General features: G+C 47.4%; 1 pseudogene; it reads right to left on the bottom strand.

Moving 5' to 3' along the window:
- The window catches only part of LOC124020900, a 142,477-nt pseudogene that overhangs the window by 27,705 nt on the left and 102,091 nt on the right, over positions 1-12,681 (bottom strand).

The following is a 12,681-nucleotide window of genomic DNA, read 5'->3' as shown; positions in this document are numbered from 1 at the left end:
TGGAGGGGACAAACACACACAGACAGAGTGAGTCTGGAGGGAGGGGGGACAAACACACACAGACAGAGTGAGTCTGGAGGGGACAAACACACACAGACAGAGTGAGTCTGGAGGGGACAAACACACACAGACAGAGTGAGTCTGGAGGGGACAAACACACACAGACAGAGTGAGTCTGGAGGGGACAAACACACACAGACAGAGTGAGTCTGGAGGGGACAAACACACACAGACAGAGTGAGTCTGGAGGGGACAAACACACAGACAGAGTGAGTCTGGAGGGGACAAACACACAGACAGAGTGAGTCTGGGGGGACAAACACACAGACAGAGTGAGTCTGGAGGGAGGGGGGACAAATAGTGGTGCTGTCTGATATAGAGTGGTGGTGGTGCTGTCTGATATAGAGTGGTGCTGTCTGATATAGAGTGGTGGTGCTGTCTGATATAGAGTGGTGGTGCTGTCTGATATAGAGTGGTGCTGTCTGATATAGAGTGGTGGTGCTGTCTGATATAGAGTGGTGGTGCTGTCTGATATAGAGTGGTGGTGCTGTCTGATATAGTGTGGTGGTGCTGTCTGATATAGAGTGGTGGTGCTGTCTGATATAATGGTGGTGCTGTCTGATATAGAGTGGTGCTGTCTGATATAGAGTGGTGGTGCTGTCTGATATAGAGTGGTGGTGCTGTCTGATATAGAGTGGTGGTACTGTCTGATATAGAGTGGTGGTGGTGCTGTCTGATATAGAGTGGTGGTGCTGTCTGATATAGAGTGGTGGTGGTGCTGTCTGATACAGAGTGGTGCTGTCTGATATAGAGTGGTGGTGCTGTCTGATATAGAGTGGTGGTGGTGATGTCTGATATAGAGTGGTGCTGTCTGATATAGAGTGGTGGTGCTGTCTGATACAGAGTGGTGGTGCTGTCTGATATAGAGTGGTGGTGCTGTCTGATATAGAGTGGTGGTGCTGTCTGATATAGAGTGGTACTGTCTGATATAGAGTGGTGGTGCTGTCTGATATAGAGTGGTGGTACTGTCTGATATAGAGTGGTGGTGCTGTCTGATATAGAGTGGTGGTGCTGTCTTATATAGAGTGGTGCTGTCTGATATGGAGTGGTGGTGGTGTTGTCTGATATAGAGTGGTGCTGTCTGATATAGAGTGGTGGTGCTGTCTGATATAGAGTGGTGGTGCTGTCTTATATAGAGTGGTGCTGTCTGATATGGAGTGGTGGTGGTGTTGTCTGATATAGAGTGGTGCTGTCTGATATAGAGTGGTGGTGCTGTCTGATATAGAGTGGTGGTGGTGCTGTCTGATATAGAGTGGTGGTGCTGTCTGATATAGAGTGGTGGTGGTGCTGTCTGATATAGAGTGGTGGTGCTGTCTGATATAGAGTGGTGCTGTCTGATATAGAGTGGTGGTACTGTCTGATATAGAGTGGTGGTGCTGTCTGATATAGAGTGGTGGTGCTGTCTGATATAGAGTGGTGGTGCTGTCTGATATAGAGTGGTGCTGTCTGATATAGAGTGGTGGTGCTGTCTGATATAGAGTGGTGGTGCTGTCTGATATAGAGTGGTGCTGTCTGATATAGAGTGGTGGTACTGTCTGATATAGAGTGGTGGTGCTGTCTGATATAGAGTGGTGCTGTCTGATATAGAGTGGTGGTGCTGTCTGATATAGAGTGGTGCTGTCTGATATAGAGTGGTGGTGGTGCTGTCTGATATAGAGTGGTGGTGCTGTCTGATATAGAGTGGTGGTGGTGCTGTCTGATATAGAGTGGTGGTGCTGTCTGATATAGAGTGGTGGTGCTGTCTGATATAGAGTGGTGGTGCTGTCTGATATAGAGTGGTGGTGCTGTCTGATATAGAGTGGTGCTGTCTGATATAGAGTGGTGGTACTGTCTGATATAGAGTGGTGGTGCTGTCTGATATAGAGTGGTGGTGCTGTCTGATATAGAGTGGTGGTGCTGTCTGATATAGAGTGGTGCTGTCTGATATAGAGTGGTGGTGCTGTCTGATATAGAGTGGTGGTGCTGTCTGATATAGAGTGGTGGTGCTGTCTGATATAGAGTGGTGGTGGTGCTGTCTGATATAGAGTGGTGGTGCTGTCTGATATAGAGTGGTGGTGGTGCTGTCTGATATAGAGTGGTGCTGTCTGATATAGAGTGGTGGTGCTGTCTGATATAGAGTGGTGGTACTGTCTGATATAGAGTGGTGGTGCTGTCTGATATAGAGTGGTGGTGGTGCTGTTTGATATAGAGTGGTGGTGCTGTCTGATATAGAGTGGTGGTACTGTCTGATATAGAGTGGTGGTGCTGTCTGATATAGAGTGGTGGTGCTGTCTGATATAGAGTGGTGGTGCTGTCTGATATAGAGTGGTGGTGCTGTCTGATATAGAGTGGTGGTGCTGTCTGATATAGAGTGGTGGTGCTGTCTGATATAGAGTGGTGGTGCTGTCTGATACAGAGTGGTGCTGTCTGATATAGAGTGGTGGTGCTGTCTGATATAGAGTGGTGGTGCTGTCTGATATAGAGTGGTGGTACTGTCTGATATAGAGTGGTGGTGCTGTCTGATATAGAGTGGTGGTGCTGTCTGATATAGAGTGGTGGTGGTGTCTGATATAGAGTGGTGGTGGTGCTGTCTGATATAGTGGTGGTGCTGTCTGATACAGAGTGGTGGTGCTGTCTGATATAGAGTGGTGGTGCTGTCTGATATAGAGTGGTGGTGCTGTCTGATATAGAGTGGTGGTGCTGTCTGATATAGAGTGGTGGTGCTGTCTGATATAGAGTGGTGGTGCTGTCTGATATAGAGTGGTGGTGCTGTCTGATATAGAGTGGTGGTGCTGTCTGATACAGAGTGGTGCTGTCTGATATAGAGTGGTGGTGCTGTCTGATATAGAGTGGTGGTGGTGCTGTCTGATATAGAGTGGTGGTGCTGTCTGATATAGAGTGGTGCTGTCTGATATAGAGTGGTGGTGCTGCCTGATATAATGGTGGTGCTGTCTGATATAGTGGTGGTGCTGTCTGATATAGAGTGGTGGTGCTGTCTGATATAGAGTGGTGGTGCTGTCTGATATAGAGTGGTGCTGTCTGATATAGAGTGGTGGTGCTGTCTGATATAGAGTGGTGGTGCTGTCTGATACAGAGTGGTGCTGTCTGATATAGAGTGGTGCTGTCTGATATAGAGTGGTGGTGCTGTCTGATATAGAGTGGTGTTGTCTGATATAGAGTGGTGCTGTCTGATATAGAGTGGTGCTGTCTGATATAGAGTGGTGGTGCTGTCTGATATAATGGTGGTGCTGTCTGATATAATGGTGGTGCTGTCTGATATAGTGGTGGTGCTGTCTGATATAGAGTGGTGGTGCTGTCTGATATAGAGTGGTGGTGCTGTCTGATATAGAGTGGTGGTGGTGCTGTCTGATATAGAGTGGTGGTGCTGTCTGATATAGAGTGGTGGTGCTGTCTGATATAGAGTGGTGGTGCTGTCTGATATAGAGTGGTGGTGCTGTCTGATATAGAGTGGTGATGCTGTCTGATATAGAGTGGTGGTGGTGTCTGATATAGAGTGGTGGTGCTGTCTGATACAGAGTGGTGCTGTCTGATATAGAGTGGTGCTGTCTGATATAGAGTGGTGGTGCTGTCTGATATAGAGTGGTGTTGTCTGATATAGAGTGGTGCTGTCTGATATAGAGTGGTGGTGGTGCTGTCTGATATAGAGTGGTGCTGTCTGATATAGAGTGGTGGTACTGTCTGATATAGAGTGGTGGTGTTGTCTGATAGAGTGGTGCTGTCTGATATAGAGTGGTGGTGCTGTCTGATATAGAGTGGTGCTGTCTGATATAGAGTGGTGGTGCTGTCTGATATAGAGTGGTGGTGTCTGATATAGAGTGGTGCTGTCTGATATAGAGTGGTGGTGCTGTCTGATACAGAGTGGTGCTGTCTGATATAGAGTGGTGGTGCTGTCTGATATAGAGTGGTGCTGTCTGATATAGAGTGGTGGTGCTGTCTGATATAGAGTGGTGGTGCTGTCTGATATAGAGTGGTGGTGCTGTCTGATATAGAGTGGTGGTGCTGTCTGATATAGAGTGGTGGTGCTGTCTGATATAGAGTGGTGGTGCTGTCTGATATAGAGTGGTGGTGCTGTCTGATATAGAGTGGTGCTGTCTGATATAGAGTGGTGGTACTGTCTGATATAGAGTGGTGGTGCTGTCTGATATAGAGTGGTGGTGCTGTCTGATATAGAGTGGTGGTGGTGCTGTCTGATATAGAGTGGTGGTGCTGTCTGATATAGAGTGGTGGTGGTGCTGTCTGATATAGAGTGGTGCTGTCTGATATAGAGTGGTGGTGCTGTCTGATATAGAGTGGTGGTGCTGTCTGATATAGAGTGGTGCTGTCTGATATAGAGTGGTGGTGCTGTCTGATATAGAGTGGTGGTGGTGCTGTCTGATATAGAGTGGTGGTGCTGTCTGATATAGAGTGGTGGTGCTGTCTGATATAGAGTGGTGGTGCTGTCTGATATAGTGGTGGTGCTGTCTGATACAGAGTGGTGGTGCTGTCTGATATAGAGTGGTGGTGCTGTCTGATATAGAGTGGTGGTGCTGTCTGATATAGAGTGGTGGTGCTGTCTGATATAGAGTGGTGGTGCTGTCTGATATAGAGTGGTGGTGCTGTCTGATATAGAGTGGTGGTGCTGTCTGATATAGAGTGGTGGTGCTGTCTGATATAGAGTGGTGGTGCTGTCTGATATAGTGGTGGTGCTGTCTGATACAGAGTGGTGCTGTCTGATATAGAGTGGTGGTGCTGTCTGATATAGAGTGGTGGTGCTGTCTGATATAGAGTGGTGGTGCTGTCTGATATAGAGTGGTGGTGCTGTCTGATATAGAGTGGTGGTGCTGTCTGATACAGAGTGGTGCTGTCTGATATAGAGTGGTGGTGCTGTCTGATATAGAGTGGTGGAGGTGCTGTCTGATATAGAGTGGTGGTGCTGTCTGATATAGAGTGGTGCTGTCTGATATAGAGTGGTGGTGCTGTCTGATATAATGGTGGTGCTGTCTGATATAGTGGTGTTGCTGTCTGATATAGAGTGGTGGTGCTGTCTGATATAGAGTGGTGGTGCTGTCTGATATAGAGTGGTGCTGTCTGATATAGAGTGGTGGTGCTGTCTGATATAGAGTGGTGGTGCTGTCTGATACAGAGTGGTGCTGTCTGATATAGAGTGGTGCTGTCTGATATAGAGTGGTGGTGCTGTCTGATATAGAGTGGTGTTGTCTGATATAGAGTGGTGCTGTCTGATATAGAGTGGTGCTGTCTGATATAGAGTGGTGGTGCTGTCTGATATAATGGTGGTGCTGTCTGATATAATGGTGGTGCTGTCTGATATAGTGGTGGTGCTGTCTGATATAGAGTGGTGGTGCTGTCTGATATAGAGTGGTGGTGCTGTCTGATATAGAGTGGTGGTGGTGCTGTCTGATATAGAGTGGTGGTGCTGTCTGATATAGAGTGGTGGTGCTGTCTGATATAGAGTGGTGGTGCTGTCTGATATAGAGTGGTGATGCTGTCTGATATAGAGTGGTGGTGCTGTCTGATATAGAGTGGTGGTGGTGTCTGATATAGAGTGGTGGTGCTGTCTGATACAGAGTGGTGCTGTCTGATATAGAGTGGTGCTGTCTGATATAGAGTGGTGGTGCTGTCTGATATAGAGTGGTGTTGTCTGATATAGAGTGGTGCTGTCTGATATAGAGTGGTGGTGGTGCTTTCTGATATAGAGTGGTGGTGCTGTCTGATACAGAGTGGTGGTGCTGTCTGATATAGAGTGGTGGTGCTGTCTGATATAGAGTGGTGGTGCTGTCTGATATAGAGTGGTGCTGTCTGATATAGAGTGGTGCTGTCTGATATAGAGTGGTGGTGCTGTCTGATATAGAGTGGTGGTGCTGTCTGATATAGAGTGGTGTTGTCTGATATAGAGTGGTGCTGTCTGATATAGAGTGGTGGTGGTGCTGTCTGATATAGAGTGGTGCTGTCTGATATAGAGTGGTGGTACTGTCTGATATAGAGTGGTGGTGTTGTCTGATAGAGTGGTGCTGTCTGATATAGAGTGGTGGTGCTGTCTGATATAGAGTGGTGCTGTCTGATATAGAGTGGTGGTGCTGTCTGATATAGAGTGGTGGTGTCTGATATAGAGTGGTGCTGTCTGATATAGAGTGGTGGTGCTGTCTGATATAGAGTGGTGCTGTCTGATATAGAGTGGTGGTGCTGTCTGATATAGAGTGGTGCTGTCTGATATAGAGTGGTGGTGCTGTCTGATATAGAGTGGTGGTGCTGTCTGATATAGAGTGGTGGTGCTGTCTGATATAGAGTGGTGGTGCTGTCTGATATAGAGTGGTGGTGCTGTCTGATATAGAGTGGTGGTGCTGTCTGATATAGAGTGGTGGTGCTGTCTGATATAGAGTGGTGCTGTCTGATATAGAGTGGTGGTACTGTCTGATATAGAGTGGTGGTGCTGTCTGATATAGAGTGGTGGTGCTGTCTGATATAGAGTGGTGGTGGTGCTGTCTGATATAGAGTGGTGGTGCTGTCTGATATAGAGTGGTGGTGGTGCTGTCTGATATAGAGTGGTGCTGTCTGATATAGAGTGGTGGTGCTGTCTGATATAGAGTGGTGGTGCTGTCTGATATAGAGTGGTGCTGTCTGATATAGAGTGGTGGTGCTGTCTGATATAGAGTGGTGGTGGTGCTGTCTGATATAGAGTGGTGGTGCTGTCTGATATAGAGTGGTGGTGCTGTCTGATATAGAGTGGTGGTGCTGTCTGATATAGTGGTGGTGCTGTCTGATACAGAGTGGTGGTGCTGTCTGATATAGAGTGGTGGTGCTGTCTGATATAGAGTGGTGGTGCTGTCTGATATAGAGTGGTGGTGCTGTCTGATATAGAGTGGTGGTGCTGTCTGATATAGAGTGGTGGTGCTGTCTGATATAGAGTGGTGGTGCTGTCTGATATAGAGTGGTGGTGCTGTCTGATATAGAGTGGTGGTGCTGTCTGATACAGAGTGGTGCTGTCTGATATAGAGTGGTGGTGCTGTCTGATATAGAGTGGTGGTGCTGTCTGATATAGAGTGGTGGTGCTGTCTGATATAGAGTGGTGGTGCTGTCTGATATAGAGTGGTGGTGCTGTCTGATACAGAGTGGTGCTGTCTGATATAGAGTGGTGGTGCTGTCTGATATAGAGTGGTGGTGGTGCTGTCTGATATAGAGTGGTGGTGCTGTCTGATATAGAGTGGTGCTGTCTGATATAGAGTGGTGGTGCTGTCTGATATAATGGTGGTGCTGTCTGATATAGTGGTGGTGCTGTCTGATATAGAGTGGTGGTGCTGTCTGATATAGAGTGGTGGTGCTGTCTGATATAGAGTGGTGCTGTCTGATATAGAGTGGTGGTGCTGTCTGATATAGAGTGGTGGTGCTGTCTGATACAGAGTGGTGCTGTCTGATATAGAGTGGTGCTGTCTGATATAGAGTGGTGGTGCTGTCTGATATAGAGTGGTGTTGTCTGATATAGAGTGGTGCTGTCTGATATAGAGTGGTGCTGTCTGATATAGAGTGGTGGTGCTGTCTGATATAATGGTGGTGCTGTCTGATATAATGGTGGTGCTGTCTGATATAGTGGTGGTGCTGTCTGATATAGAGTGGTGGTGCTGTCTGATATAGAGTGGTGGTGCTGTCTGATATAGAGTGGTGGTGGTGCTGTCTGATATAGAGTGGTGGTGCTGTCTGATATAGAGTGGTGGTGCTGTCTGATATAGAGTGGTGGTGCTGTCTGATATAGAGTGGTGATGCTGTCTGATATAGAGTGGTGGTGCTGTCTGATATAGAGTGGTGGTGGTGTCTGATATAGAGTGGTGGTGCTGTCTGATACAGAGTGGTGCTGTCTGATATAGAGTGGTGCTGTCTGATATAGAGTGGTGGTGCTGTCTGATATAGAGTGGTGTTGTCTGATATAGAGTGGTGCTGTCTGATATAGAGTGGTGGTGGTGCTTTCTGATATAGAGTGGTGGTGCTGTCTGATACAGAGTGGTGGTGCTGTCTGATATAGAGTGGTGGTGCTGTCTGATATAGAGTGGTGGTGCTGTCTGATATAGAGTGGTGCTGTCTGATATAGAGTGGTGCTGTCTGATATAGAGTGGTGCTGTCTGATATAGAGTGGTGGTGCTGTCTGATATAGAGTGGTGGTGCTGTCTGATATAGAGTGGTGGTGCTGTCTGATATAGAGTGGTGCTGTCTGATATAGAGTGGTGGTGGTGCTGTCTGATATAGAGTGGTGGTGCTGTCTGATATAGAGTGGTGCTGTCTGATATAGAGTGGTGCTGTCTGATATAGAGTGGTGGTGCTGTCTGATATAGAGTGGTGGTGCTGTCTGATATAGAGTGGTGCTGTCTGATATAGAGTGGTGGTGCTGTCTGATATAGAGTGGTGGTGCTGTCTGATATAGAGTGGTGGTGCTGTCTGATATAGAGTGGTGGTGCTGTCTGATATAGAGTGGTGGTGGTGCTGTCTGATATAGAGTGGTGGTGCTGTCTGATATAGAGTGGTGCTGTCTGATATAGAGTGGTGGTGCTGTCTGATATAGAGTGGTGGTGGTGCTGTCTGATATAGAGTGGTGGTGCTGTCTGATATAGAGTGGTGGTGCTGTCTGATATAGAGTGGTGGTGCTGTCTGATATAGAGTGGTGGTGCTGTCTGATATAGAGTGGTGCTGTCTGATATAGAGTGGTGGTGGTGCTGTCTGATATAGAGTGGTGGTGCTGTCTGATATAGAGTGGTGGTGCTGTCTGATATAGAGTGGTGCTGTCTGATATAGAGTGGTGGTGGTGCTGTCTGATATAGAGTGGTGGTGCTGTCTGATATAGAGTGGTGGTGCTGTCTGATATAGAGTGGTGGTGGTGATGTCTGATATAGAGTGGTGCTGTCTGATATAGAGTGGTGGTGTCTGATATAGAGTGGTGGTGCTGTCTGATATAGAGTGGTGGTGCTGTCTGATATAGAGTGGTGGTGCTGTCTGATATAGAGTGGTACTGTCTGATATAGAGTGGTGGTGCTGTCTGATATAGAGTGGTGCTGTCTGATATAGAGTGGTGGTGCTGTCTGATATAGAGTGGTGGTGGTGCTGTCTGATATAGAGTGGTGGTGCTGTCTGATATAGAGTGGTGGTGCTGTCTGATATAGAGTGGTGGTGGTGCTGTCTGATATAGAGTGGTGGTGCTGTCTGATATAGAGTGGTGCTGTCTGATATAGAGTGGTGGTGCTGTCTGATATAGAGTGGTGCTGTCTGATATAGAGTGGTGGTGCTGTCTGATATAGAGTGGTGGTGCTGTCTGATATAGAGTGGTGGTGGTGCTGTCTGATATAGAGTGGTGGTGGTGTCTGATATAGAGTGGTGGTGGTGCTGTCTGATACAGAGTGGTGGTGCTGTCTGATATAGAGTGGTGGTGCTGTCTGATATAGAGTGGTGGTGCTGTCTGATATAGAGTGGTGGTGCTGTCTGATATAGAGTGGTGGTGCTGTCTGATATAGAGTGGTGGTGCTGTCTGATATAGAGTGGTGCTGTCTGATATAGAGTGGTGGTGCTGTCTGATATAGAGTGGTGGTGGTGCTGTCTGATACAGAGTGGTGGTGCTGTCTGATATAGAGTGGTGGTGCTGTCTGATATAGAGTGGTGCTGTCCGATATAGAGTGGTGGTGCTGTCTGATATAGAGTGGTGGTGCTGCCTGATATAGAGTGGTGCTGTCTGATATAGAGTGGTGATGCTGTCTGATATAGAGTGGTGGTGCTGTCTGATATAGTGTGGTGGTGCTGTCTGATATAGAGTGGTGGTGCTGTCTGATATAGTGTGGTGGTGCTGTCTGATATAGAGTGGTGGTGCTGTCTGATATAGAGTGGTGGTGCTGTCTGATATAGAGTGGTGGTGGTACTGTCTGATATAGAGTGGTGGTGCTGTCTGATATAGAGTGGTGGTGCTGTCTGATATAGAGTGGTGCTGTCTGATATAGAGTGGTGGTGCTGTCTGATATAGAGTGGTGCTGTCTGATATAGAGTGGTGCTGTCTGATATAGAGTGGTGGTGCTGTCTGATATAATGGTGGTGCTGTCTGATATAATGGTGGTGCTGTCTGATATAGTGGTGGTGCTGTCTGATATAGAGTGGTGGTGCTGTCTGATATAGAGTGGTGGTGCTGTCTGATATAGAGTGGTGGTGGTGCTGTCTGATATAGAGTGGTGGTGCTGTCTGATATAGAGTGGTGGTGCTGTCTGATATAGAGTGGTGGTGCTGTCTGATATAGAGTGGTGGTGCTGTCTGATATAGAGTGGTGATGCTGTCTGATATAGAGTGGTGGTGGTGTCTGATATAGAGTGGTGGTGCTGTCTGATACAGAGTGGTGCTGTCTGATATAGAGTGGTGCTGTCTGATATAGAGTGGTGGTGCTGTCTGATATAGAGTGGTGTTGTCTGATATAGAGTGGTGGTGGTGCTGTCTGATATAGAGTGGTGCTGTCTGATATAGAGTGGTGGTACTGTCTGATATAGAGTGGTGGTGTTGTCTGATAGAGTGGTGCTGTCTGATATAGAGTGGTGGTGCTGTCTGATATAGAGTGGTGCTGTCTGATATAGAGTGGTGGTGCTGTCTGATATAGAGTGGTGGTGTCTGATATAGAGTGGTGCTGTCTGATATAGAGTGGTGGTGCTGTCTGATATAGAGTGGTGCTGTCTGATATAGAGTGGTGGTGCTGTCTGATATAGAGTGGTGCTGTCTGATATAGAGTGGTGGTGCTGTCTGATATAGAGTGGTGGTGCTGTCTGATATAGAGTGGTGGTGCTGTCTGATATAGAGTGGTGGTGCTGTCTGATATAGAGTGGTGGTGCTGTCTGATATAGAGTGGTGGTGCTGTCTGATATAGAGTGGTGGTGCTGTCTGATATAGAGTGGTGCTGTCTGATATAGAGTGGTGGTACTGTCTGATATAGAGTGGTGGTGCTGTCTGATATAGAGTGGTGGTGCTGTCTGATATAGAGTGGTGGTGGTGCTGTCTGATATAGAGTGGTGGTGCTGTCTGATATAGAGTGGTGGTGGTGCTGTCTGATATAGAGTGGTGCTGTCTGATATAGAGTGGTGGTGCTGTCTGATATAGAGTGGTGGTGCTGTCTGATATAGAGTGGTGCTGTCTGATATAGAGTGGTGGTGCTGTCTGATATAGAGTGGTGGTGGTGCTGTCTGATATAGAGTGGTGGTGCTGTCTGATATAGAGTGGTGGTGCTGTCTGATATAGAGTGGTGGTGCTGTCTGATATAGTGGTGGTGCTGTCTGATACAGAGTGGTGGTGCTGTCTGATATAGAGTGGTGGTGCTGTCTGATATAGAGTGGTGGTGCTGTCTGATATAGAGTGGTGGTGCTGTCTGATATAGAGTGGTGGTGCTGTCTGATATAGAGTGGTGGTGCTGTCTGATATAGAGTGGTGGTGCTGTCTGATATAGAGTGGTGGTGCTGTCTGATATAGAGTGGTGGTGCTGTCTGATATAGAGTGGTGGTGCTGTCTGATACAGAGTGGTGCTGTCTGATATAGAGTGGTGGTGCTGTCTGATATAGAGTGGTGGTGCTGTCTGATATAGAGTGGTGGTGCTGTCTGATATAGAGTGGTGGTGCTGTCTGATATAGAGTGGTGGTGCTGTCTGATACAGAGTGGTGCTGTCTGATATAGAGTGGTGGTGCTGTCTGATATAGAGTGGTGGTGGTGCTGTCTGATATAGAGTGGTGGTGCTGTCTGATATAGAGTGGTGCTGTCTGATATAGAGTGGTGGTGCTGTCTGATATAATGGTGGTGCTGTCTGATATAGTGGTGGTGCTGTCTGATATAGAGTGGTGGTGCTGTCTGATATAGAGTGGTGGTGCTGTCTGATATAGAGTGGTGCTGTCTGATATAGAGTGGTGGTGCTGTCTGATATAGAGTGGTGGTGCTGTCTGATACAGAGTGGTGCTGTCTGATATAGAGTGGTGCTGTCTGATATAGAGTGGTGGTGCTGTCTGATATAGAGTGGTGTTGTCTGATATAGAGTGGTGCTGTCTGATATAGAGTGGTGCTGTCTGATATAGAGTGGTGGTGCTGTCTGATATAATGGTGGTGCTGTCTGATATAGTGGTGCTGTCTGATATAGTGGTGGTGCTGTCTGATATAGAGTGGTGGTGCTGTCTGATATAGAGTGGTGGTGCTGTCTGATATAGAGTGGTGGTGGTGCTGTCTGATATAGAGTGGTGGTGCTGTCTGATATAGAGTGGTGGTGCTGTCTGATATAGAGTGGTGGTGCTGTCTGATATAGAGTGGTGATGCTGTCTGATATAGAGTGGTGGTGCTGTCTGATATAGAGTGGTGGTGGTGTCTGATATAGAGTGGTGGTGCTGTCTGATACAGAGTGGTGCTGTCTGATATAGAGTGGTGCTGTCTGATATAGAGTGGTGGTGCTGTCTGATATAGAGTGGTGTTGTCTGATATAGAGTGGTGCTGTCTGATATAGAGTGGTGGTGGTGCTTTCTGATATAGAGTGGTGGTGCTGTCTGATACAGAGTGGTGGTGCTGTCTGATATAGAGTGGTGGTGCTGTCTGATATAGAGTGGTGGTGCTGTCTGATATAGAGTGGTGCTGTCTGATATAGAGTGG

This window comes from Oncorhynchus gorbuscha, unplaced genomic scaffold (assembly GCF_021184085.1).
Source record: "Oncorhynchus gorbuscha isolate QuinsamMale2020 ecotype Even-year unplaced genomic scaffold, OgorEven_v1.0 Un_scaffold_979, whole genome shotgun sequence".
Classification (NCBI taxonomy): Eukaryota; Metazoa; Chordata; class Actinopteri; order Salmoniformes; family Salmonidae; genus Oncorhynchus; species Oncorhynchus gorbuscha.
The sequence above is the reverse complement of the archived record's forward strand: the minus strand, read 5'-3'. Positions and strand labels throughout refer to the sequence as shown.